Source organism: Hevea brasiliensis, chromosome 7 (genome assembly GCF_030052815.1).
Source record: "Hevea brasiliensis isolate MT/VB/25A 57/8 chromosome 7, ASM3005281v1, whole genome shotgun sequence".
Lineage (NCBI taxonomy): Eukaryota > Viridiplantae > Streptophyta > Magnoliopsida > Malpighiales > Euphorbiaceae > Hevea > Hevea brasiliensis.
This window is the reverse complement of record NC_079499.1, coordinates 50,181,446-50,209,177: the sequence shown is the minus strand read 5'-3', so window position 1 is coordinate 50,209,177 and position 27,732 is coordinate 50,181,446. Positions and strand designations below refer to the sequence as shown.

General features: G+C 33.2%; 1 long non-coding RNA gene and 2 pseudogenes across 1 annotated transcript; all 3 read left to right on the top strand.

Moving 5' to 3' along the window:
* Nucleotides 1-1,808: 1,808 nt before the first annotated feature.
* Nucleotides 1,809-17,908, top strand: LOC110644237 (callose synthase 12-like; annotated as a pseudogene).
* Nucleotides 17,909-21,291: 3,383 nt separating this feature from the next.
* LOC110644242 (uncharacterized) lies at nucleotides 21,292-25,188 on the top strand. Its single transcript, XR_009150060.1, has 2 exons — nucleotides 21,292-23,120; nucleotides 24,959-25,188. It is a non-coding gene; the product is annotated as an uncharacterized LOC110644242 (long non-coding RNA).
* A 992-nt stretch (nucleotides 25,189-26,180) lies between these two features.
* Nucleotides 26,181-27,503, top strand: LOC110644240 (uncharacterized; annotated as a pseudogene).
* The last annotated feature ends 229 nt before the right edge of the window (nucleotides 27,504-27,732 follow it).

The window sequence follows — 27,732 nt, the reverse complement described above, 5'->3', positions numbered from 1 at the left end:
ATGCTGGCACATAATACACCTGGGAAATGAACTGATGTGCCCCATTTTTTGTTTGAATAAGAATGTCACCTCTCCTTTCAATGGCTACTTTGGTATTATCACCAAAAGAAATGTTACTTTTCACAAATTCATTAAAAGTGACAAATAAATTCTTCTTCCCTATCATATGATTGTTTGCACCTGAATCCAAGAACCATGCGTTTTGATCTTTTTCTTCTCCTGCATTATATGTTAATAATAAAGCAGATTCTTTAGCTCCTTCATCCTTTGTACAATACGCCCTTTCATCTTTGATAGCTGTAGGTGCATTTGTACATTCGAAAGCATAATGACCCATCTTCTCACAATTGTAACACTACATATTAGCTTTTGATCCACCTCTTCTGTTCCAATTGCCTCTGCCATGTCCTCTTGTACCTTACTTTTGATCTGCGTTTTTAAAGTTTGATGAACCCTTATCAAACCTTCCTCTTCCATGACCACGATAATTACTATGACCTCGACCATGTCCTTGGCCTCATCCTCATCTTCTTCCTTCTTTGACAAATTCACTCCCATTATCTTTTTCTTTCAATGAGAGCTTTGACATAAGAGCTTGAGGTTGTGGCTCCTTCTCATTCATCCCTTCCTCACGAGCTTGCAAAGAACCCATGAGTTGATCAATCGTCATAGTCTCTATGTCTTTTGATTCCTCAATAGCAACAACAATATACTAAAATTTTTCATTGAGTGACCGCAAAATCTTTTCCACCACACGAGCATCTTCTAGCTTTTCCCCATATCTCCTCATTTGATTCACCATAGTCAACACTCTAGTGAAATAATCTAAAACTTATTCTAAAAGTTTCATCTTGAGAGATTCAAACTCACCTCTAAGGTCTAGAGTCGAACCTTTATCACCCTATCAACTCCTTTAAGAGAATTCTGCAAAATCTTCCATGCTTGCTTTGCGGTTGTTGCAATCGAAATCTTCTCGAACATGCCTTCATCCAAACACATATGAATCAACATTAATGCTTGCTTATCCTTCTTTCGAGCTTTTTGCAAAGTATCCTTTTCTGCTTGAGACAAGGCTCCTTCATCTTTAGGCTGCTCAAAACCTTTTTCAACAATCTCCCATGCATCCTGCGAACCCAGCAATGCTTTCATTCTAATACACCAATTCTCATAATTCTCTTTGGTGAGTTTTGGAAATTAGAAGGGGAACATGCTTGTGTTTATCATCTTTTCTCAAGAGAAGCTCTGATACCACTTTGTTGGGAGAAGAAAAATATCGTAAATTGGAAACTTCTCTATATTTTTTAAAAATCAAAACATGCAAGGCTATTTAAAATAGAAATATGACTTATCCTAATCTAGATACATTGAACTTGAACATCTAGATAAACTCAACACATAATAGCAATTAATTCAAGTTTATCTAGCAATTAATTCAAGTTTATCTTCCAACATATAGACATTACAATGGAATTCGGAAGCCTACTATCTTGGGAGTTAGGGAACACATTTTTGTTGGTTCTGTTTCATCACTGGCCTGGTTTATGTCAGCTCAGGAAACGAGTTTTGTCACCTTGGGACAGCGTGTTCTGGCAAACCCTTTGAAAGTTCGAATGCATTATGGCCATCCAGTTGTCTTTGATGGGTTTTAGTTCTTGACTTGTGGTGGCATCAATAAAGCTTCCAAGGTGATTAACATTAGTAAAGACACTTTTGCTGGCTTCAATTGCACTTTGCGAGGAGGCAATGTCACACACCATGAATACATACAAGTTGGTAAGGGAAGGGATGTTGGGTTAAATCAAATTTCCATGTTTGAAGCTAAGGTTGTTAGTGGAAATGGCGAGCAAGGTCTTAGTAGAGATGTCTATAGATTGGGTCATAGATTGGATTTCTTCAGGATGCTATCCTTCTTTTATACTACTGTGGGATTCCATTTCAACACAATGATGGTCATTCTGACAGTATATGCATTTCTATGGGGCCGACTCTATTTGGCTCTCAGTGGTGTTGAGGCTTCTACTATGGCCAGTAGCAGCAGTAACAATAAAGCACTTGGTGCTATTTTGAATCAGCAGTTCATCGTCCAACTTGGTCTTTTCACTGCTCTTCCAATGATAGTAGAGAACTCTCTTGAGCTTGGATTCCTTCAAGCTCTCTGGGATTTCTTAATGACGCAACTTTAGCTCTCATCTATTTTCTACACATTCTCTATGGGAACTAAAACTCACTTCTTTGGTCGAACTATCCTTCATGGAGGTGCGAAATATCGGGTAACTGGTCATGGTTTTGTTGTGCAACATAAGGGTTTTGCAGAGAATTATAGTCTCTATGCTCATAGCCATTTTGTGAAGGTAATTGAGCTTGGCTTGATACTTACAATTTATGCCTCACACAGCAGTATAGCCAAGGATGTTAGTAGTATGCCCTAGAGCATATTATTTAGTACGTATCTTGTACATATTTTATTAATAAAAGGCAATTTCACTTTTCCGCTTGCATAATGTATTTATGTGTAATAGAAAAGGTCCATTGATTTTTTATTAGAAATTCTATTCATAAGTTGTTAAGAATATGAGTGATAGTATTTCTAGCACAAAGTATCATAAATTAGTTCACAATCGAGGATACTTCACACAGGACATGACTTATCCAGAAAGATTGTATTCATGTTTGTTCCCAAGGTTTTTATATGAGATATAAATAAGATGGAATGGTGAGTCTCATGCCATATAACAAACATGATAGGCACTTATACATGATAAGTAGGCCGAACCAGTGACGCATATGACAAGCACATGGAGTTTACTCTTGTCAATGCATTGTCATATATCATATCAGTGCATATAATCTTTAAATCTGAGATAACACAATTATCTTGTATATAAGTGGTTTGAGTTTGATACTGCTTTCATACTTATACTGTGTATGGGTATATGGGCATGTGTTGGCTCCTACTAGTTATATATGGAGATAGGTGTTGATCAAGATGGAATCTGTTACCCTAAATAAATAGGGATAAAATCCTATGTTCATTTAATTATTCTTGATGTTTCAAGCTCCTAGCTAGGACAGACAGATTTACTCAGAAAAGAGTTTTTGACAACAAAATCTAATTAATCAAGAACTGGAATTAAAAGAGAACATAATATTCATAGCACATGGGGTTTGACATTAACCATGACTCCAGCTCAAATTGGGATTTTGTAACAGAGAGATTCTAGTGCATGGTAACATATGATTATAGGTTCATTTAAAGGTATTCCTTATTACTGATTGGGTGGCCATGGCACGCTATGCTAGGTGTCAACCATGGTCTATGAGATGCCTAAAATGATTTAGAGAAATCATTCATAGTATGAAAGAGTTCTGATGATATTAAGAGTTGATATCATATCTCATTGCCAATTAATGATGAGCCTAGTGAGTCACACACATACACAAGTTAATCACCAAGTTAAATGTGATTTAATTAATTAATTAAAGAGTTTAATTGATTAATTAAATAGGTTTGGTTTGCAATAAGATTGCAAAGTCCCTAGCATGGCTTGAAACCAAATATAGATTATTGAATGTATAGTATAAGTTAAATTTATATTTAAAGTATTTAAATAGGAATTTAATTGTGAGAAATTAATTAATGGAGATTATTTAATTGATTTATATTTGATATAAATTGATTAGAAGAGGAGAAATAATGATTTTGGATTGAGAACTCAAAATTACAACAAAAGGGTAATTTGGTCATTTCACATGGTGACATGTGGCACCATGAGATGGTGACACATGGCACCATGTAAGCTTACCATTTGTCTTCCTATCATGTAAGATGATCAAAGTCAAGATCAATTCTAGCTTTAATACTTGGCTTAAAGTGATTAAGTTAATTAAAAATAAAACACAATGTGGTGGTGACATGTGGCAAAGGGTTTAAGTGATTACTTGACGTAATTATAAAAGGAACAAGAAAAGAAGAAACAAATAACACTCTCTCTTGTCACAAGTGTGGCAGCACCTTTTCTCTCCCTCTCCTCTTCTTGCTATCTCATCAATTCAACGAGAATAACCCAAATTCCTTTAAATTAAAATTACTAGAAATTGTTTCTAGTGTCCTATACACACATATAACCTCTCTAAAGGGAAAAAAAAAAAAAAAAAAAAAAAAAAAAAAAAAAAAACTCAATTATAATTGGCTAGCAAGGCTTAAGAAGCTGATTTGGGGGCTGCCCATTGGTGATCTTGGTGTGGACAAGCTAGAGGGACAATACTTGGGGTCTTAGGTGCTTTCTAAAGGTGCCAATTGTATCCATAGTGCATCAAAGAGGTTAGTGCTCAAACTCCTCTTTTAAACTAGGGTTTAAATGAATTAATTTGTTAATTCACAATTTTGAATGGAAAACATAGATCCTAATACATATTAAAAGTGTTTTAATATGCAATTGAGCATTGAAATTAATTAGGCACACAAGAGATGTGGCATGATGCATGTAACCCTAGAAGAAAATTTTTGAAATTCAATGCTCTAATGAACTAATCACCATGCTTCCACTCCATCAATTGGTATCAGAGCCACTATATTTGCCATTAGGATTGAATATGAGATTTAATTGTGTGATTGGATCAAATTTGAATTGATCTAAAGCTGTTTGGGTGCCATATGTGTGGCGGCATGCATGTTGGATTCATCAATCGTGGCGACATCAATGGTACCTCAATGGTGCGCATGGTTATGGGCTCAATTATGTGATTGTTGTAAATTTTAAGATCCATAATCAGTCCTATAACTAATTAAATTGTTTAATTAGGAATTTTAATCACATAATTAATTTTTTAAAAATTATTTTCAAGGTATTAAATTTGGAAAGAGTTTCTAAATTTAAATTTGTTTGAATGAGATTCAAATCTGAATTTTTTTGTTGAATATGTGATATTCAATTTAATTTTCTAGTATGTATATTTTATTTAATTGTTAAATGGTAATATGCACGATGGATGATTATGGAAAATAAAAGACCAATGTGATTGGATTTATTTCTTTTATTTTTCTTTGGGTTGTAAAATAATTAATTTTATTTTAGTGGCATGTATTATAAGTGTTGTAATAATTTGGGTTGTAATTTCATTTATTTGAGAACTTTAAAGTCTATATTCTTGTAAATTCGCCTTGGTATGCTAAGGATTATAATGTAATTGGATTGCAAGAAGATCAAGGAGGTCAAGAGCATTGGTTGGACCAATGGGAGGAAATCAAGATCAATTGTTGATTATGTACTCCTTCAGCAACTCTTGTAAAATGAAAGAATGAAATACACCTAGAAATGCCCTGATTCAATTCTTAGTGGCTCAGAATTGAATCCCTTAGAAAGTCCATGATCATACCATATTAATTGTTTATCCATGTCTGCATGAGATGTATGGAAATGTATGCAAGTATATGATATATGCATGCTAATTAGATAATGTGCAAAGTGAGATCATAATAGTAATTAAACCGACCATTAAATCTTCCAAACAAATAATTAAGTTGGAAATGGTATAATTAAAGTAATTATATCATGGGCCCTCCATTGAGGCAATTATTTTAAGAAATTTTAAATACTTGCATGTGATGCATTTAATTTAAGAGATTTTCTTAAAGATAATTGTTAAGCATAAGATGTTGTAAATATGTAAATAGTTGATGGCCAATAATGGATGTGCCTAAGGACATTAAAATTATTTGCATGTTTACTGGCTTAATGGGATCAACTTAACTAATGCAAGATAAATCAATAATGGATGTGCTTGAGATTTTGAGCATTAGGGGCTAAATAAATGATTGAACCTCACATGAGATGTGATGGGCAAAGAGTTGCTCACTTATAGTTTATTGTAATTCCAATAATGGATGTGCCTAAGGATGATCAATAAGACTATAAGAATTCAATCACCCACTAGAAATTCATCCAACTAGGATTTCTATTTTCTACTTTGGAAGTGTAGGATTCGCCAAGTTAATGGGAGGACCAATTTGAATAAAAGAACATAATTATTTTGGTTAATTACTTGATACATTTACTAATTAATCTAGTTATTTTCCGCAGTTAATAAGCACACAACAACCATCACCATCCAATATCCTTGCGAGCATACTTGACCACAATAGGTTGACAGGACCTAATCTTTTTGATTGGCTAAGAAATTTAAAACTTGTCCTGAACCTAGAACGTATTGAATATGTTCTAGACTCAAAGGTTCCTGGTCACTTACCTCCAGAGGCCACTAAAGAGGTTTGGACAAGTGGAAGGAACATGATATGAGAGCCAAATGTTACATGCTTGCTTATATGAGTAGTGAGTTACAAAAGTAGCATGAAAATATGCAAAGTACAAGTGAGATCCTCCTTCACCTGTAAGAGTTGTATGGTGAACATAGCAGGAATGCTAGGTATGAGATATCTAGGTAGCTATTCCGAATGAGGATTTCTGAGGGACAGAATGTTGAGGATCAAGTCCACAAGATGATTTGGCTTATAAAGCAGCTGGAACATCTTGACTTTAATATGGATTTCCAACTGCAGACGGATTTGATCCTTCAGTCCCTACCTGAGTCATTTGGGAATTTTATGACAAATTTCCATATGACTAAGCAGGAATACACCTTGGCTCGCTTACTTAACATGCTGGTTATTGCCCAAAAGAATATGTCAGGCAATAAAGGAAATGAAGTAGCTTTGATTGCACCTCTTATACTGGAAAGTCCAACAAGAAGAAGGGCAATAAGAAAAAGAAACCTCAAGTTCCAAGACCTTCCAAGAAGATAGCCAAACAGAAAACAAAGACCAAAGCTGACAAAGGCAAGGGAAAGTGTTTCCACTGCCAGAAGGATGGGCACTAAAATAGGAACTACCCAGAGTATAGCAAGTAGTAGCAGCTTACAGTAACGAGATATTAGACTCCGGGTTGGCAATGGCTCAACTATTGAAACTTTAGCCATAGGATCTAAATCTTTATACATGTGTGGACATGTTTGTATTTAAATAAGGTTTTGCATGTACCTGATGCTTTTAAGAACATCATTTCTATATCTAGTTTGACTAGAGATAGTTATGAATTTTAGTTCATAAATGATGTTTGCAATATTTATTTTGGAAATAAAAATATTGGTTTGGGTTATATGCATGATAGATTTTATTATTTAGATAATAATGTTAAATACAAATCTAATACAAGCAATCTAAATGAATGTATTGCCTTGATGAAAATCAACTCAAGTTCAAACTATATTTGGCACTTAAGATTAGGTCATGTTGCAGAAGATAAGATTGCAAAGCTGGAGAAAATGGGGATTTTATCCTCATTGGGTTCTGAACCTACTCCAACTTGTGAATCCTACCTTCAAGACAAAATGACTAAATCACCTTTTGTTGGACAAGGGCTAAGAGCTGAAAGTATTTTAGAATTGATACATAGTGATGTATGTGGTCCATTTAAGAAAATGGCTAGAGGCATTTTTCTTTACTTTATTACCTTTACTGATTATAAATCAAGGTTTGGGTATTTGTATTTAGTGAAATACAAACATGAATCCTTTGAAAAGTTCAAAGAATTTAATTTTGAAGTAGAAAATCAAATAGGAAAAAGTATTAAAACTCTTCGATCAGATCGTGGAGGTGAATACTTAAGTACTGAATTTGATGAATACTTGAAATAGCATGGCATTGTTTCCCAGCTGACTCCTCCAGGAACGCCACAGCTGAATGGTGTATCTAAAAGGAGAAATCGTACCCTATTAGATATGGTACGCAGTATAATGAGCTATACTGATATGCCAATCTCCTTTTAGGGATTTGCATTAGAATTAGCTTTGCATATTCTGAATAGGATTCCATCAAAATTAGTTTCTTCCATACCTTATGAGATATGGCATGGAAGAAAACTGAGTCTTAAGCATGTTAAGATTTAGGGTTGTCTAGCTTATATTAAAAAGTTGAACACTGATAAATTGGAAACCAGATCAGGAAAAGGTCGATTTGTTGGATATCCAAAAGAAAGTTTTGAATATTATTTTTATTTGCCTACATCACAAAAGGTTGTGGTAAGCAAAGATGCCATATTTCTTGAACAATAGTTCATTAAAGAAGGTGGCAAAGGAAGGCAAGTAGAGTTAGAATTAGAGAATTTTGACCAACCAATAGATCAAATGGATATAGATCCATCTAGTCAACCTACACCTATTAATGAAACATCTACAGTAATTCCTTGCAGATCGACCAGGATATCTCACCCACCAGTGAGATATGGTTTTCTTAATGAAGATGAACAAGAGTTGTTTACTCATAAAGAAGTAGATCATGGAGATGATCGCCTTACCTATGAAGAAGCTATATCAGATATAGACTCTTCAAAATGGATTGAAACTATGAAATCCGAAATTGATTCCATGCATAAGAACCAAGTTTGGGAACTTGTTGACCCACCTGAAGGTATTGTATCTATATGGAATAAATGGGTTTTCAAAAAGAAAATTGGTTCTAATGGAAAGGTAGAGACCTATAAAACAAGGCTAGTAGCGAAAGGGTTTTGCCAAAGGCAAGGAATCGACTATGAGGAGACTTTCTTGCCTGTTGCCATGTTTAAATCAATTAGGATCCTATTAGCAATAGCTGCATACTATGATTATAAGATTTGACAGATGGATGTCAAAACAGTTTTTCTCAATGGATACATTGATGAAAATATTTTCATGGAACAACCTAGGGGTTTTGAATCCCAAGATGGTTCCAAGGTATGCAAGCTAAAGTGATCCATTTATGGGTTGAAACAAGCTTCGAGGAGTTGAAACATCCATTTTAATGAAGCCATTAAGTCATTTAGTTTTATAAAAAATGTGGATGAACCATGTGTATATAAGAAGGTTAGTGATAGTGCTATCACTTTCCTTGTCTTATATGTGAATGACATTCTGTTGATAGGTAATGACATAGGTATGTTGACAACTGTCAAGGTATGGTTGTCAAATACATTCTCCATGAAAGACTTAGGGGAGGCAACCTATATTATTGGAATTTGCATCTATAGAGATAGAGCGAAAAGAATAATTGGTTTATCTCAAACTTTATACTTGGAAAAGGTGTTAAAGAGATTTAACATGCTTGATTCTAAGAGAGAATTGTTACCAGTAAGACATGGTATCCACCTTTCTAAAGAAATGTCTCCAAAGACACCTGAAGAAAGAGATAAAATGGTCAGGATTCCATATGCTTTAGCTATTGGAAGTTTGATGTATGCAATGATGTGTACTAGGCAGAATATCGCATATGCTATTAGTTTGACTAGCAGTGTAACACCCCTATGTTCGGTAGTGCGTTCTACTGTTCTGGTGACCAGTGTTGTCCGGACAACTAAGATGCCTAGAACTACACTTCGTTATGAGTGAGGAGACATAGAATAATAAAATACAAGAAAAGAAAATACAAGAAAAACAAAGGAAAAATAATAGCAAAGAAATGTAACCAAGTTAAGCGAGCCGAGAACCCTAGCGATGGTGATCAGAGGAAGTCACGGCGTGGACCGTTGACTAATACTCGGATCATGGGAACCCTGAAAAATATTTTTAGGACTCAAATAAATATTTATTGAAGTATAAATATCATTAGAAATATCAAAGAAAAATTAAATAATTAGTACAAAGAAAAGTAAGAAATCGAAAAACGGACAAAACCCGGTGTTACCGAAAAATCAGGAATGCAACCCGAACAGGGGCATTGTGGTCATTTGACACCCCGAGTTGTCTTTTGACCTAAATGTCCATTAAAAATAAATAATATTACACTTAGAAAATATAATGAAAAATTAAATTTGGGGTACCTAATGTAAATAGCCAAAAGTGGAGAGTAAATGGAGTAATTAACACATTTAACATATAATATTAATTAAATAAAGTTAGTGGAGAGTTAGTGGGAATTATCTACACCTAATTGGACAGCCACATCACTCAACATCTTCATCTTCCTCAATTCATTCACTATTGCCGAAAATCCAAAAGCTTTCAAACCTCCCATGGCCGCCCCATTTGCATGACTTCTTACACCCATTTCAAGCTACACTTTCTTTACTTGTCTTCATTAAAGTTTATCCCCACATCACAAGGAAGAGTTTGATAGCAATTTCAAGAAGTTTTGGTGAAGATTTAAGAAGTCTCATCCATAGGTAAGTTTGAGTTTTTGATTGTTGCCTTGTTAAAGTTTGTAAGGATGTTATGGATGTTTGATTTATGAAGAAATTTTTGAGGTTTGATGTTGAATGGGAATGTGTACTTTTGGCAGCCATGGAAACACCTTGAAGGCAGTTTATTTATGCTTGTAAGTAGTGAATTAAATGATTGATTAAATGTATATTGTGTAGGAAATTGTTTGGGTGAGGTATACTTAGTATATGTAAATGTAAAATGAAATTTAAAGCTTGGAAATTAATGGAATGTAAATGTACCATTGTGGCAGTTTGTTAGCTCTTGAAGAATGCTGGAATTCATGCTTGGTTTATGGAATAATGATGTTAATTTGTGATAGGGGTTATGGCAGTTTGAGTGCATGTATGATGGTGTGAAGTTGGACATGTAAATGAGCATGAATTGATGATTGAATTGTTGTAAATTGAGTTGGACAAATTATGCACTTGTTGGTGCACATTGAATGTAATTGTATGCCAAAATGACCTATAATATGTTGTAAATTATGTTTAGGTTGTGGTACAACCAGAATTGGTTTGAATGTTAAGTTTGGTGAGTATTAAAAGTGATGCTTGATGTGTATGCAAGAATTGCAATAAGGCAGTTTGAGTTTTAGGCCTATAACTTTAATTGTGTGGCTCCAATTGGTATGAGACCAATTGGATGTGAAACTAGGCACAAAATGTGCCAACTTTCATGAAGAAAACTTGCCAAAGTTCTGCTTCCAATATAGCTTGAAAAATGACCAAATCCTAATTAAGTGCAATTGAGGCCTAAAAATTGACCATTTGGGCAGCAGTTAGTGTTTAGGCTATAACTCACTCAAAACAGGTCCAATTGACCTGAAATTTTGACCATGAATAGTTAAGACCCATATCTACAAGTCTTATGAAGACACCAAAGCCCAGAAATGACCATAAGCAAGTCAAACAGCTTGCACAAGTTCGGGTCCAAAAACTGGCCAAACCAAAATTGACCTAAAATGACCTAAAATGACCAATTTTAGTGCAATTGGACCAGCAATAGTAAAATGACCATAACTTGGTCTACATAACTCGGAATGACCTGAAATTTTGCCCCGCATGCAATAAGACATAGATCTACAAGTTTGTAGTTTTGACCGAAACCCGAAAACCGAGGAAACTAGGTCGTCCGGCTAGGTTAAACTAGTATCCCGGAATCCAGCAAATTGCAAGAAAATGCAGTATACACGGAAATGAACTTGGTAACATGTACCAACCCTAAAATACTATCGAATGTGACATATTAATAACATTAAAACCTAATTTACCTAGAATGCATCGAGGGTCGACATATTAGGTTGACTAAGCAAATATTAGAATTTAGTGAATTAATTATCAAGCATTATCGTTAGAGACAGTTTAAATGAGTACTGAAATACTTCAAATTGTGTTTCTCAGTTAGCAAAGACTCAGGGAAAAGGAAGAAAACACTAAGTCAAGACCAGGAGACAGTTATCAGAGGTTTGTGCACAACAGTTATTTCTTTTGAATTTTTCAATTGAAATAAATTATGACTATTTGTATATTATTATTTTCAATTATGAAAATATGTTTGAATGGATACTTATTGCTTGAAAAGCATTGTAAATAGTTTGAAACTGTGGAAAAATTGATTTAGTGTGATTTGTGAAAATTTGAAGTTAATTATGAATTGTGTTGCCATTTTGTGAATGAATTTATGACTTTAGAAATTTATTGGATTCTCACGAGTCATTTGAATAAACTATTTGGAATTGATTTTGTGTTCACACTTAGCATGACAGTATCATATCATTCCTTCTCCATTTATGGGGTTGTGATCATTTATTTTCCTTCTCCATTTATGGAGTCGTGATCGTTTATTTTTCTTCCTCTCTGGTTTACCAGTTGAGGTGATCGGATGAGTACTCATTATATAGCTAGCTCCCTTCCTCATTGATTTCGATTAGTGGGGTCGTGATTGCTTTGTCGTAGTGTACAACGCGGCATTGATTGGAAATTTGAGTCATGGCTTAAGTTGTGTATGAATTGGCAACACTGTGTTCGTAAATTATTTGACTAAATTGTGTTATTATGAGCTTTGATAATTTGTGAAATGGAGTTTAAATTCTTATTGACATTCACTGTCTTTTGAATTTAACTACGTTTTGATTACTGAGATTTATTGTGATATTGTGTTAAATTCCTTATGACATTCATTGTCTTGAATTTAACTATGGTTTTACGTATCTATCATTTATATGATTTATGAACTGTGATTTAAAGTTGTATTTGGTTAATGTTGTGCACCACTGAGACATTGTCTCAGCGATAGCTTTTCATTGCTGTCGCAGGTAGACAGACGGACAGGGTAACAGACTAGTCTGCTAGTACATCCAGCGAGAGATTATCGGGTATAATGAGTATACCACATTTTGTATTTTGTACTATAATGTATATACAATGTATGTATATATTGTTTTTGGTTTTGAGCAGTTGTAAATTAAAATTATACATTGAAGTTGTAAAGTAAATTATGAGTTATTTTGACTTGTAAAAATTGTATTATATTTCTTGTATCTCAGTCTTTAAAAAATTACTGTGGATTTGAGTTGAGAAATATGTTGAAGTTGAGATTTGGAAATATATTAAAGTGCTTTTTACAGGTTTTCTGAAGAACTGTTTTATTCAAAATACAAATGGCACTCTGCCAAAATTTTTACAGAAATTCCAAATAATTTAAATGTGTTAGTTCTATCACTTCAGTTCAAAAAGGTTTTTAACACCTGTAAATAGTGCTCACCACTGTAAAAGAAGTAAGAAAAGTTTTAAAATCCCTTGTAGTGTATTTAATGGGTTATCAGTAGACGAAGTTGGTAATTCATTAGGTATACTACGGGATCATGTTATGCCTTACAGAGGGGTAGGGTGTGACAAGCAGGTTTCAATCCAATCCAGGTTTGGAACACTGGATAGCTGTCAAGAATATCCTTAAGTACTTGAGAAGAACTAAGGATTTATTCTTGATTTATGGTGGTGGTGATTTGCAATTGGATGGTTATACTGATTCTGATTTTCAATCAGATATCGATGATAGAAAGTCTACCTCTGAGTTTGTGTTCATTTATAGTGGAGGTGCAGTTAGTTGGAAGAGTTCCAAACAGAGTACGACTTCTAATTCCACTACAGAGGCTGAGTATATTGCTACATTAGATACTGCAAAAGAGGTTATCAGAACTTACAGCAGTTCCTTCCATTGAGTCAGCAGTTCCTCTCTACTGTGATAACAATGGAGCAGTCATACAAGCTAAGGAACCCCGGTCTCACCAGAAATCCAAACACATAGAAAGGCGCTACCACATTATCAAAGAGATAGTTGGGCGAGGCAATGTAGCCATTCAGAAAATAGCATCAGCTGAAAATCTAGCTGATCCATTCACAAAGTCTATGTCACAAGCTCAGTTAGACCGACATCTTGAGAAGATGGGTCTAAAATTTTGTAATGAATGGCTCTAGTGCTAGTGGGAGATTATTAGTAGTATGCCCTAAAGCATATCATTTAGTATGTATCTTATACATATTTCATTAATAAAAGGCAATTTCACTTTTTTGTTTACATAATGTATTTATGTGTAATAGAAAATGTCCATTGATATTTTGTTAGAAATTCTATTCTTAAGTTGTTAAGAATATGAGTGATAATATTTCTAGCACAAAGTATCATAAATTGGTTCACAATCGAGGATACTTCATATAGGACATGACTTATCCAGAAAGATTATAGTCATGTTTGTTCCCAAGGTATTTATATGAGATATAAATAAGATGGAATTGTGAGTCTCATGCCATATAACAAATATGATAGGCACTTATACATGATAAGTAGGCCAAACCAGTAACGCATATGACAAGCACATGGAGTTTACTCTTGTCAATACATTGTCATATATTATATCAGTGCATATAATCTTTAGACCTAAGATAACACAGTTATCTTGTATATAGGTGGTTTGAGTTTGATACTGCTTTTATACTTGTACTGTGTATGGGTATATGGGCATGTGTTGGCTCCTACTATTTATATATGGAGATAGGTGTTGATCAAGATGGAATCTGTTACCCTAAGTAAATAGGGATAAAATCCTATGTTCATTTAATTGTTCTTGATGTTTCAAGTTCCTAGCCAAGACAGACAGATTTAGTCAGAAAAGAGTTTCTGACAAGAAAATCTAATTAATCAAGAACTGAAATTAAAAGAGAACATAATGTTCATAGCAAATGGGGTTTGACATTAATCATGACTCCAGCTCGAATTGGGATTTTGTAATAGAGAGATTCTAGTGTATGGTAACATATGATTATAGGTTCATTTAAGGTATTCCTTGTTACTGATTGGATGGCTATGGAACGCTATGCTAGGTGTCAACCATGGTCTATGGATACCTAAAATGATTTAGAGAAATCATTAATGATAAGAAAGAGTTCTGATGATATTAAGAGTTGATATCATATCCCATTGCCAATTAGTGATGAGCCTTGTGAGTCACACACATACACAAGATAATTATCAAGTTAAATGTGATTTAATTAATTAATTAAAGAGTTTAATTGATTAATTAAATAGGTTTGGTTTGCAATAAGATTGCAAAGTCCCTAGCATGGCTTGAAACCAAATCTAGGTTATTGGATGTATAGTATAAGTTAAATTTATATTTAAAGTGTTTAAATATGAATTTAATTGTGAGAAATTAATTAATGGAGATTAATTAATTGATTTATATTTGATATAAATTTATTAGAAGAGGAGAAATAATGATTTTGGATTGAGAACTCAAAATTACAACATAAGGGTAATTTAGTCATTTCACATGGTGACATGTGGTACTATGAGATGGTAACACATGGAACCATGTAAGCTTGTAATTTATTTGTCTTCCTATTATGTAAGATTATCAAAGTCAAGATCAAGTCTAGCTTTGACACTTGGCTTAATGTGATTAAATCAATTAAAAATAAGATGCAATGTGGTGGTAACATGTAGTAAAGGGTTTAAGTGATTACTTGACCTAATTATAAAAGGGAAAAGAAAAGAAGAACCAAATAACACTCTCTCTTGTCACAAGTGTGGCGACACCTTTTTCTCCCTCTCCTCTTCTTGCTTTCTCATCAATTCAAAGAGAATAACCTAAATTCCTTTGATGTCCTATACATACATACAACCTCTTTAAAAGCAAAAACTCAATTATAATTTGTTGAAAAGGCTTGAGAAGCTGATTTGGGGGTTGGCCATTGATGATCTTGGTGTGGACAAGCTAGAGGGACAATACTTTGGGTCCTAGGTGCTTCCTAAAGATGCCAATTGCATCCATAGTGAATCAAAGAGGTTAGTACTCAAACTCCTCTTTTAAACTAGGGTTTAAATGAAATAATTTGTTAATTCATAATCTTGAATGGCAAACATAGATCCTAATACATATTAAAAGTGTTTTAATATGCAATTGAGCATTAAAATTAATTAGGCACATAAGAAATGTGGCATGATGCATGTAACCCTATAAGAAAATTTTTGAAATTCAATAATCTAATGAACTAATCACCATGCTTTCGCTCCATCAAAGGACACATTCATTTACATAGCCATGACCATCTCTAGTTGGTTCTTGGTTGTGTCATGGATTTTGGCTCCATTTGTTTTCAATCCATCTGGCTTTGATTGGTTGAAGACGGTGTATGATTTTGATGATTTTATGAACTGGATTTAGTACAAAAGTGGTGTGTTTGCAGAAGCCGAACAGAGTTGGGAAAGATGGTGGTATGAGGAGCAGGATCATTTGAGGACAAGGAAAGGCACTGGAGATGGTTTTGGACCCCCGTTTCTTCTTTTTCCAATATGGCATTGTTTACCAATTGGGCATTGCTGATAACAGTACCAGCATTGCTGTTTACTTGTTGTCTTGGATTTATGTTGTTGCTTTTGCAATTTCTTGGGTGATAGCATATCCTAGGGACAAGTGTGCTGCAAGAGAACATATTTACTACCGTCTGGTCTAGTTTCTTGTCATTACGCTTGGAATAGTTGTGATAGTAGCCTTGTGTGAGTTCACATCTTTCAGATTTATGGATATATTCACCAGTTTGCTGGCCTTTATCCCCACTGGTTGGGGCATTTTATTAATCGCCCATGTACTTCGCCCCTTTCTGCAGCCCACTCCACTTAGGGAGTCAGTGGCTTCCTTGGTTCGTCTCTATGATATAATGTTTGTGGTGATAGTTATGGCCCCTGTGGCATTTCTTTCATTGATGCCTGGGTCCCAATCAATGCAGACAAGGAACCTATTCAACGAGGCATTTAGTGGGGGCCTCAGAATCTTCCAGATTGTCACAGGAAAAAAAAATCTAAGGTTGATGTGTGATTTGAGGTAATCCAAAGTTTCAAACTTACAATATTTTGTCTGAAGAGGAATTTCTTAGTTGTTTAATCATGTGTTGTTTCTGACTGTCTGCTTGTTCTCAAGTTTACCTAAAGAGAGTTGATAATGCTAACATTTGAGAGGGTGTCTGCAGTTGTCTAATTATAATTGGAGCGATTTAGTAAAGTCGTTGACTATTTGGTCATTGCATAAATTCTGTGTGATTTAATTACATGATTAATTTGTAAGTCTTCTAATCCACCTGGTATTTTATATGATATTCAACTCTCACTCCCTATTTTGCTGTTAAGTGAAGATTTAATAATGTTAAAGTGAATTCCATGATTTCTGAGTTGTTTTGACCACCAGTTGCATCCTTAGTTTCTACCCTTAGTGGATTTTGCAATTGTTTGAAACTTTAGTGCTAATATGCTTATGGGAAATCATTGTATCAGCTGCAGTGCACCTTATTAATTTTCATTACTTGTGCTTTGAGTGGAAATAGTTTGGCATGCTGGTTCATAAATATCCCTTAATTTCTAGGTTTTTCATCTTTTAGGTGATGTTACCTGCCTGAGGACAAAACTTGGCGTCTAGCTTTGGTTGTTAATAAGGGCATGCGTAGTAAAAGTTCAATAAGCCATCACTAATTAATTATTTCCTTAAAACATAAACTTATATAGGTATCCTAAATCTTACTTATAGAGTTAAATTTTCATGTACTGATGTGGGGAAGTTGGAATTGGATCCCGAAACTTCTTTGAATTTGACACCATCAAGATGTTCAAGTTCGATCTGCACCGCAATGCCATTTTTAGTTTTCACCTTTCTATTTGTTATTTATCATAAGAAGAGAAAGGACTGCGAGTTGGTGATATGAGTGGAGAATAGACATGACATTGGGTGATGGTACCTTGTAATTTTATCATAGAACAATATGATTTAATCTTGAAATTTGGTTTTATACTATGGCGTGATATGGGAAGGGGGCCTAAACCTAAGCAAAAGCATCAAGTAGTTTCTTTATATAGACGCATATTTAGTCTAGTTTAACTGAGTGATGAGTGAGCTATTTGGATACTATTTATCACCGTATAGCTGATTTATTTATAACAGAGCCATGTTGTATTTTGCAGCTTTGACAACAGGATGCTGTGTATAATGCCAGATTTTCTTTCAATTCTTCTGTGCGAGTCTGACATGGGTAGCTATGGATGCAATCTAAAATCCTGTGCGAGGGAGTGTATATTCTATTTGGTTCTTCATTCCGGGATTGCTGCTGTAATTAGTGAGATCTCATGCTTCCACTGATGTTTATTTGGGGGCTTTTTTGGTTATACATGCTTTAACGTCCCACATTTCTGAAAGAAGAACGGCTCTTCACGTATAGTGTCTATAAAATAAGGTTAGTGTTATTCCTTTAACAGATGCACAGTTGCTTCTTCTTCTTCTTCTTCTTCTTCTTCTTCTTCTTCTTCTTCCTCTTTTTTTTTTTTTTTTTTTTTTTCCTCTCTAACTCGTAGTTTGCTTAGATGTGCAGCCGTTGGTTAATTTATACATACCCTTTCTATTTTTCCTGCCCCTTGTCTTCTTTTTTTCTTGAATGCTACTTTCTTGTTCTTTGATTCTGTTGGTCTGGGTTTTTGTGGTACCTATGAGCCCATAAGTCTTGCACCTGTAGGTCCAAATTTGTTGGGCTCATCTGTGTTGAAACTATATTGGATATTTGGTTTTGGATGTATGCATGTACTGAAGAAATGGCTAATACCAATTGCATGACTGTCATAATCAAGTGAGAGTTTTATTATTATTATTATTATTATTATTATTATTATTATTATTATTATTATTATTTACCAAATTAATATATTGGTTGGGTATTATTGAGTGTTTATTATATTGGATAATACACCTAATCAGTCTTGGATGACACAGCGATTGCCCTCAAGTTCTATGTGCTTGACTGGAATTTGATGAAATAATATACCTGATATTATCATGTTTTAGTAAAATGGTTTTTTTCCATCTAATTTCATGCATTATGTTGTCCATGAAATTTATGTGAACTTAAATTTGATTATTATTTTTAATATTTAATTCTATCCTATATTCTATTAAAGTTTATTATAAATTATCTGAATCTATCTCAATTTTAGTTATTAAAATTCTATTTCTAATGATATCAAACTCGTGTAGATTTACATATTTTAATTGAAAATTTGCATAAAATACTATTTTATTAGTAATTTATGTTTTAAAATTTTAATAATTCTATGAAATATTTAAAATTATATTTATTTAAAATATAATAAATAAAAATTTATAAATATTATTATAAAAAATATATTTTATATTTAATTATTTATTTATATAATTGAGTTTGAAAAACGGGTATTCAAATCAAAATCCTATATGAATATTAATTTTTAAACTTTAAATTTGTCTTAAATTTAATTATATATAATTTAATTTCGTTTCAATAGAATTCAATTGAATAAAATCATTCCTATGCTACTTAGTTGGATTCACAGTTTTGAGGGTTGACCTGCCACCACAGACTGTAGATAGCAAACTAATAATAACCAACGATGTGCTTGCTGATAAATCAGCATGTATGATAATTTTGCCTACAGGTGGGAGAATCAAGGTTCAATTTGGTTACTAACATATTTACAAGAGAAAATTATTATTTAATTTTTATATTTTAATAAACTTAAATATTTTTTAAAAAATATATTTTTTAGTCTTTATACTTTTGTTTTGTTCTACTCTTTAGTGCCTTTAGTCATTAAACAGACTTTATTCCTCCCTTCGAGTTGGTCTTTTTTAATGTTGTCTTACAGTTTCAAAGTTTGGATTCAAATATCTTGTTGCATTTATTAATCTCGTGTTACTTAGTTGCATTTAATGAATAGTCATTTTAAATTATTTATTTTTTTAATCTTTTGTGACAGTTTAAATTTTCTATGTGCATATTGCGAAGAATGGATGATATAATGGTGTTCTTCATCGATCATCATGTATTGATATGTCGTTTGAAAATGGAGTTGCCAGAAGAGAAAGCCAATGAAGGAAATTTGCACCAAAGTTGAAACAATTCACTAATAGGTACAAGGTTAGCAATTTTAAAAAAAATTTAATCCTAAATTTCATGTAACATATAAACCTTTTATACAATTGCAAAACACTTAGTTTTGGTCCTAATCAATTGCTAACATGCCTAATTGGCTATTAGAAAATAAAATTCTCAAACTTAAAAAGTTAGGATTTTGAAGAAAAACTCACTCAATAGGCACAAAATCACATTCTAACCACTTAATTCGAGTAGTCAAACTACAAAGTGTTGGCTCTCTAGCATGTCCACACAAGCCCCTGATCAAAGCCCTTTGATTCAAGCAAAACTCCTTGATATCCCTTCCAAGTGGGGCGGTCAAGAAGAAAAAGAATTATTCTTGAGTTTTCTTTGGTTTTCTTTCTTTGGAAGTGAAGAGAAACAATTTCTCTTTGATCAATTCAAGTGTATTAACACTTAATACTCTTGAATCATGCAAAGAAGAAAATAAAGAACTTAGTTATGGAGGGGGGAAAGATGATTTTTTTTTTTTTGTCTTCTTCTCTTTTTCTTTTATTTAATTTCCTTAATTAATGTTAAGCTTCCAAGTGTCATATGCTCATTTAATAATTGAATAAGTTTTCAATCTTTCATTGGTTCATATGACACTTTCTTAATCTTAATTAAGAAACTAATCTTGATTAATTAGTATTCTAAATACTAATTAAACTAATTAATTAACAATTAATTAATTAGATTTTTCCTTCCATTTTTGACCAAGTTAAAGTGGTCAAATTGTCAAAATTTGACAAATCAAACTTGTGTAAAATTTTGACCAAGTCCAAAATCTTTTTCTTCCTTTATGCTTAGTCCTTCAAGTTTATATCTAAACACTTTAAATATTAACTTTAAAACTTCCATATATAAATTGAGTTTCAAATTATGCTAGGGACTTTGTAATCTAATTACAAACTAAATTTATTAATTTAATTAATTAATTAAACTATTTAATTAATTAATCAAATTAATTTTGCTTTAATCAAGTTGCTCTTGTAGTAACCAAAATTTTTTTTAATAATTTTTAATATTATTTTATTAATATTATTATAATTTATTTAAATATACTATTATTATATTAAAATTTTGGTGTCAGAGAAATTTCATTATTTTTATATTTTATTTATGTTTGGGTTATTAAATTTGGAGTGTGTTTGACATAGAATTTATGGTAAAATTATTTTAGTATTGACAATTTTAGTGGTAAATTTCTTAAGAAGTAATAAATGAATTTAAGTGAATATAGTTTACCACATTACATTCACTATTGTTATTACTATTATTTTACTATTATCAATTTGGATTTTTAAGATTTAGTTTATTATTAATTAAATTGTGTTGGTAATTAAATTTACTATTATTACTGTCATTATGATTAAACTAAATTGTATTTAAGTTATTTATTAAGTAAACAAATGAAAAGAATTAATTAATTAAATGTTTCATTATTATTGTTATTATATTCTTAGTTTAAGTTTAAAATATTAGATATAAAAATTAATTGTATTATTTTACTACTTTAGTGGGGAGATTTTTTTTTAATAATAATAAAAACAAAATGATAGTTCACCAATCTGGAATTGCGTCCAGATTAAGGAAATAACAAAAAAAAAAAAAAACTAAAATAACTTTTTTGGACCAATCGGCAAGAAGGGACCAAAATTGGTCCTCTTCTTCGCATGCTGGCCGAACAGAGACTTTCCCCTTTTCATTTTTCGGCGAGCTTATCACCATGGCCGGCAAGCGTTCTTCGAGCCCAACATCTCCAGTGAAACCCAACAGTTCTAGTGAAGGCTGTCACACCCTCCTTTGTGATCCAAGCGGCACTTAATGCAAGAGGAAACCTCTATTGTTTCCGACGACGCTAGGAAGAACCCAAGGCTTTAATAGCCATTTTCAACATTTCTCTGGCCATGCGAACAACCCAGACTAGTGCCTCTCAACAATGGAAACGAGAGAAACCCGTGCGACGGGGAGAGGATCATCCAAGGCCATTTCCGGCCATCTCCGACAACGGGAAGACAGGGGACGCCTGCAGCGAGATTCTGGCAGCACTAGGTTCCTCGTCCGACCAAGACTCGCCGGTTTTAATGGAGTTTCCGGCAAGAAACGAAGAGAGAGAAAGAGGAGAGAGAAAGTGACGGCATTGGCTTTCTGGCCACTTTTCCGGTGATCCGACCGTCGAATCAGAAATCCGAGATGACCGATGGATTCGGGACGACGAGATCTTTGAGATAGGACCAATCTCACTCCGATCGGACACAATTTGAAAAATGTGATAATCGGACGATCCAGATCGCTTAGTGAGATTTTCGAACTTTTTTTATTTCCAAAATTTAAAAATAATTTTATAATAATTATTAACACAATTTGGACTTAATTTTGGTGTAATCGGATCGAGGATAGCTTTCAGTTAGATTCGGCTGCCCGTCTCAGAACGTATTCGATATTACAGTTAATCCTAGCATTTTTAGACGTTCTAAACACGTTCCAGGTATCAAAATTGGTATAGGTAAACCCGAACTACAAGTTTCTCATTTTTTGCTAATACCGATTTAGAATAAAATTCATAAAATATTCGTGGATGATCAAAAAATTTTAATTCTTTTTGCAATAGCCTTATAATATTATTAAGGACCGCGGGGAAAAATTTTAGAATTTTTAGAGCTCGTTTAGGTAATTTTTGCAAAAAGGCTAGTTATAGGGGCTAAATTGTAATTTTTTGAATTGTGATTGTTGACTGTTTGGGTGGGCCCAGGAGGAGCCTTGTGATGTGATTGTGTTGTGATTATGTGATTGGCAGATATAGAAGTGTATTTTGAAGCTTTTTGCAGGTTGGGTAAGTCCTAGGTATAGGGAAAACTCTGTCGGATTTTCGACATGAATTAGGATGTCTGTTGCCTCTTTATTCATTTTGACTTAGTACTAATAAATTTATAATTTAATTATTAGGTGATTGATGTTAGCTATTTTCCTCCATCCAGCAGCCACAATAGTCCTTGGTGTACTGTGAGTAAAATATTAATTTTAATTGTAATTTTGATATTATTATATGTTCAAGCATAACCATGCATCACTTATATGTATATATTTATGTAGTTAAATACTAAGCACATTTTATGTTGCATTTATAATTGTTAAAGTGCCATGAATGTTGTTGTGGTAATTTAGAGCAGTGTGCGTGAGTTGGCGTGCGTGTGGTATGGTGTTGGCTATGGACAGGACGGGTAGACACGGCTTGAGATCTTCGCTGGGACCCGGTCCTTTGGGGTAGACACGGCTTGAGTTCTTCGCTGGGACCCCGATTTGGTTTATTAAGCGAAAGTCCGGCTTTAGTTCTTCGCTGGCACATGTTGGATTAAGAGGGCTGTATAGGGGATCAGCTCCCATATATGTATTGTTTGACATTATCAGGTGTGTGAGTGCTCCAAATTATCTTTTTTGCTGTTATGAATATGAAAATTATGACGATGTTGCATTTCACTCCACAGGGTGCATTAGCTTTAGATAGCTATAAAAATTATTGTTAAAATTGATATTTTACTCTCTGAGTCGAACGCTCACTCCTGTTCACCATATTTTTCCATACTACAGGAGATGACATTTTTTTAGAATAACCTGTTCCTTTCCTCGCAGGTTATGGAAAAAATTACTTAACTGTATTATTATTGTCTAAATTTATAATTTAGAACTCCGCATGTACTAGTAGTAGCATTAATCCTATCAGGGACTGTATGAATTTAAGTTTTTGTATTAATAAATGAAAATTTTTTATGAGTTTTAAATAGTTTGTAAATGATGTAACAGGGTTGAGCTGGGCTCCCCTAATTTTAGTTTCTGCTAATTACTGGGCTAAGTTAGCCCAAAATAAAATTATAACAGTTTAATTTAAATTATTTTATATGCATATTGGGCCTAGTTATGGGTTGAGGAATAGTTAGGCTTACTACGGGCCTCGGGGGCTTTAGGCTGGTCCAGGTCCTAGTGCCGGTCCGGCCTATAGGTTGGGTTGTGACAGCTCTTATGTGCGTGACTTACTAGGTTCATTACTAATTAGCAATGAGAATAATATTAACTTCTTAATATTATTGGAACCATTCCAAACTCAAATAAAATTTTCTTTTCATTTAAGTTCTCATAAGTCATAGTTGAAATCTAGCATAATGTATTATGATTATCTAATTAGTTCTGAATTAATTTCCCAATTCATGAACATTGATCATACGTATCGTGCACTAAAATCTCTCTGTTGCAAAATCTCAATTTTAGCTAGAGTCATGGGTCATGTCAAACTCTTATGCTTAGAATCATATGTTCTTCTTTTAATTATAATTCTTGATTAATAAGACTTTTCTGTTAGAAACTCTTTTCTGACTAAGTCTATCTGACGTAGTCATGAACTTGAATTCATCAAAAATAATTAAATGGACTTAGGGTAACGGATCCCGTATTGACTAATACTTATCTCCATATATAACTGGTTGGAGTCAACACATGCCCATATATCCATACGTAGTACAAGTATGAAAACAGTATCAAATTTAAACCATCTATATACAAGATAATTGTGTTATTTCAGATCAAGAGATTATATACACTATTGTGATCTAGATGACCTTATATTGACAAGAGCAAACTCCATGTACAAGTCATCTTGAGTCACTGATTCGGCCTACTTATCTTATAAGTATCCACTATATTTGTTTATGGCATGAAATTTACCATTCCATCTCATTAGTATATTATACTAATCATGGACACAAATATAAAATGACAATCAATCCGGATAAATTATGTCTAATGAGGTATCATTGATTGTGAACCAAATTTATAATATCTTATACTAAAATATTTTGTCACTCATATTCTTAACAACTTAAGAATAAAACATCAACAAGTCATTAAAGGAAATTTCTCTATAACATTTAAACCATTCAAATATAAGAGAAATTAATAATTGCCATAAAATGAGAATTAATATTTACAATACACAACACAAAGGCATTGCTCTAGGGCGAACTACTAATTAACAACCAGCACAAAAACAAGTGGTGAAAAAATCGATGTTCTTTCTTGTATGTATGTTGAGCTTAGAGCTTTTTTAAAATCTGTAGAAGGACCTGTAACTCTTAATCTATTGGTGAGTGAATTAAATGTCAAATTCGGCGTATTCTTGGTATAAATAAGCATTGTGATGCAACTTATTCAAATCTTAATGAATTTTTCATGTTTCATTTTCTTGTTTTATTTAGGGAAAAGATGGAAGGATTCCTTGCTCGTTTGCTTATCTACAAATTGAAAATTGATTCTCAAGAAAAGGACTTCAGCCATCTCTACAGTCTGATATCATCAAATGCAAACTCAGGTGTACATACATGTAAATCCTCAAGTAGTAACTTGATATGTATGTTTGTAGAAGAGCTTTGATGTTTAATTTGTTTTCTTGCTTCCATCAATCAAATACGATAAAAAATTTTGTCAATTATTTGCACGATGAAATTTCCAGAGCTTTTTTTTTTTAAAAAAAAATTAGATTTGTAGCAACGGGACAACGAAAAATAAAAATAAATTAGAGAACAGATAATCTATGTTGGTTATTGCAGAACAGTGAAATAAAAACACTATTTCCTTTTTCAATTTATGTTATTGGGTCAATTTTAATTGAGGGTAGTTAAGTATGTGCAAACTCTCATATTTGGTGGAAGAACTTTTATAACAAGTTTAAAATATTGGTTTTTTTTTTTGTACCTAATTAAAAAAAATTATTATTTTTTAGGCCTATTAGATAATATTATATTTATTACTAATACTTCAAATTTAAATACATGACATCTTACTCTTAAATGTTGCATATGTTATTGTCCCTAAATTTAAATGTTATCCCTTTGTCATTACAATAATAATTGGCACATCCCACGGAGGATAGTATTAAAATCTTGATGCCCTATGGAATGATAATCAAATTGACCTGAGGCAGCCCTTTTTTTTTTTTTTTTTTCTGAGCAGGTATTTAGGAATCAAATATATGTCATGCCTGAGAATTGATAGAGGGAAAGCCACTTCTCCTAGTGTGACCAAATAATTATTATTAAAAAAAAGGTTTATTAAAAAAAATATTATTAAGACTTGTGTTAATTACTTCACCATATGGGTTATGACGTAAACCCATTTGTACATAAAATAACAAGATATGAAGAGATTTGCATATAAAGTAACGAGTGGTTGAGCTAACTTCTATTGGTTCTTCATAGCCAAAAGATGTCAAAGAATCTTTAGGCTACATGAATTACTTTTGTTTCGGAATTATTCAGATTAAAAGCAAGTCCACATAGAGAATGATTAATGTGCTTTATTGCTTTGACAAATTAACTTCCCACCTGGAGGGCAAGTTTCTGTGCTTATATAAGGACTTAAATGATCACAGAAAGAACTACAGAGGGAGAGAGAGAGAGAGAGAGAGAGAGAGAAAGAGAGATGAGGAGCCTTAAAGGAGAAGTGGTGCTCAACTTCTCAGCAGACAAGGCCAGGAATAAGTACCGAAATCAACCCAGTAATAAGTAGCGAAATCAACCCAGAAATGCTAGCCCTTGCCCAATACGTAGAAGGAGATGGCAGCCCTGGAAGTCTCAGGTTTTCAAGCTTGGGCCTGGTGATCTCTCTCTCTCTCTCTCTCTCTCTCTCTAACTATACTTACATTCCCCAACCCTACACTTTATCAAACTTGACATTTAAAATCTCATGTAGACAAATGATTTTTCACTCTTTTTTGCGGTTGCAAGAGCAATCTTCACCTGAAGAAAGAATCCTGCATATACGTGATTTTAGTTAATTCAAATGTAAATATGCAATATGTCGATTAAATAATTAGTGGGTTGTATACCCAGAGGTAATTTCTTTCTTAAATAATATGATAATCTTACATCCTGCATACTAGTTTTAATTAATGACTTGGAGTTTAAATATGACCCATCCACCCTTTTACTACCATATTTAGCTAAGAAAAACTATCTTAAAAAAATGAGTAGGGCCTAATTCACCCCAAAAGCTAGCTCAATAAGGGAAGAGTGCCAAGACTTTATAAGGAGCATATTACGCTCAGCTCATCCCAAACCAATATAGAATATTAACAATCTAGCTTATGATTGACTCAAGATACATTATATATGATAAGACACCTACATATTCGTGTTTTAAGTACATGATGAACTAGGTTTAGGCAAGTTTTTCTCTTTAGCTATAGTTTTTGTTTCGGTTTACCATTGCTTTTGAAAAATTTAATGTTACTTGCACATGAAATAGATTATTATATAACTTGAAATTATTATTTGTTATGTTTGATGTAGCCATACGTAACTATGTAAAGGAATCAATCGAGAAGATAAAGAAGGTAGAGAAGGGAAGGTCAGTAACATATAGCGTGATAGATGGTGATCTTAAGAAGAAGTATGATCCGTACAGGTTACCTTCTCATTCATTCCCGTTGAAGGTAAAGAAAGCGAGCAAGGCCAAGTTTGAGCCACTGACTCTGGCAACCCCTCTGCCGGAGAAAGCAAGGGATGCTGCCCTCGGCTTCCCCAAGTCCTTCTACAACTTTAAGCTTCATATTTAAAATAGGATGTAACTAAGAGGTCATCCATCTTAATACCCGTTTAACATCAAAGTTCTGATGGGATCGTCGGTTGCTATTAATTAGCTCTATATTTACATAGATTGATGGTATATATATAATGTTGCGTCTGTTTTTCTCTTTAATATCTAACAGCTGAATAAAGCTTGTATGAAAATTGTCTAATATTTTGCAATTTATCAAATAAGGGAAAGCAAAGTTTAAATCCTACAATCTGTAAGTATTTAGATATGTGAAGTTTGGAACTAAAAAGAGCCCTTAAAAAAAAGGTAAAAAAAAAAACATTATATATATGTCAATGTTAGTAACTAATATGTTTTGCCTGACTTTGTTTAATAGCTAGAGACATGTCATTCATTACAAACTCAGTTTGAGTTTTCACATTCTTAATCTCCTACT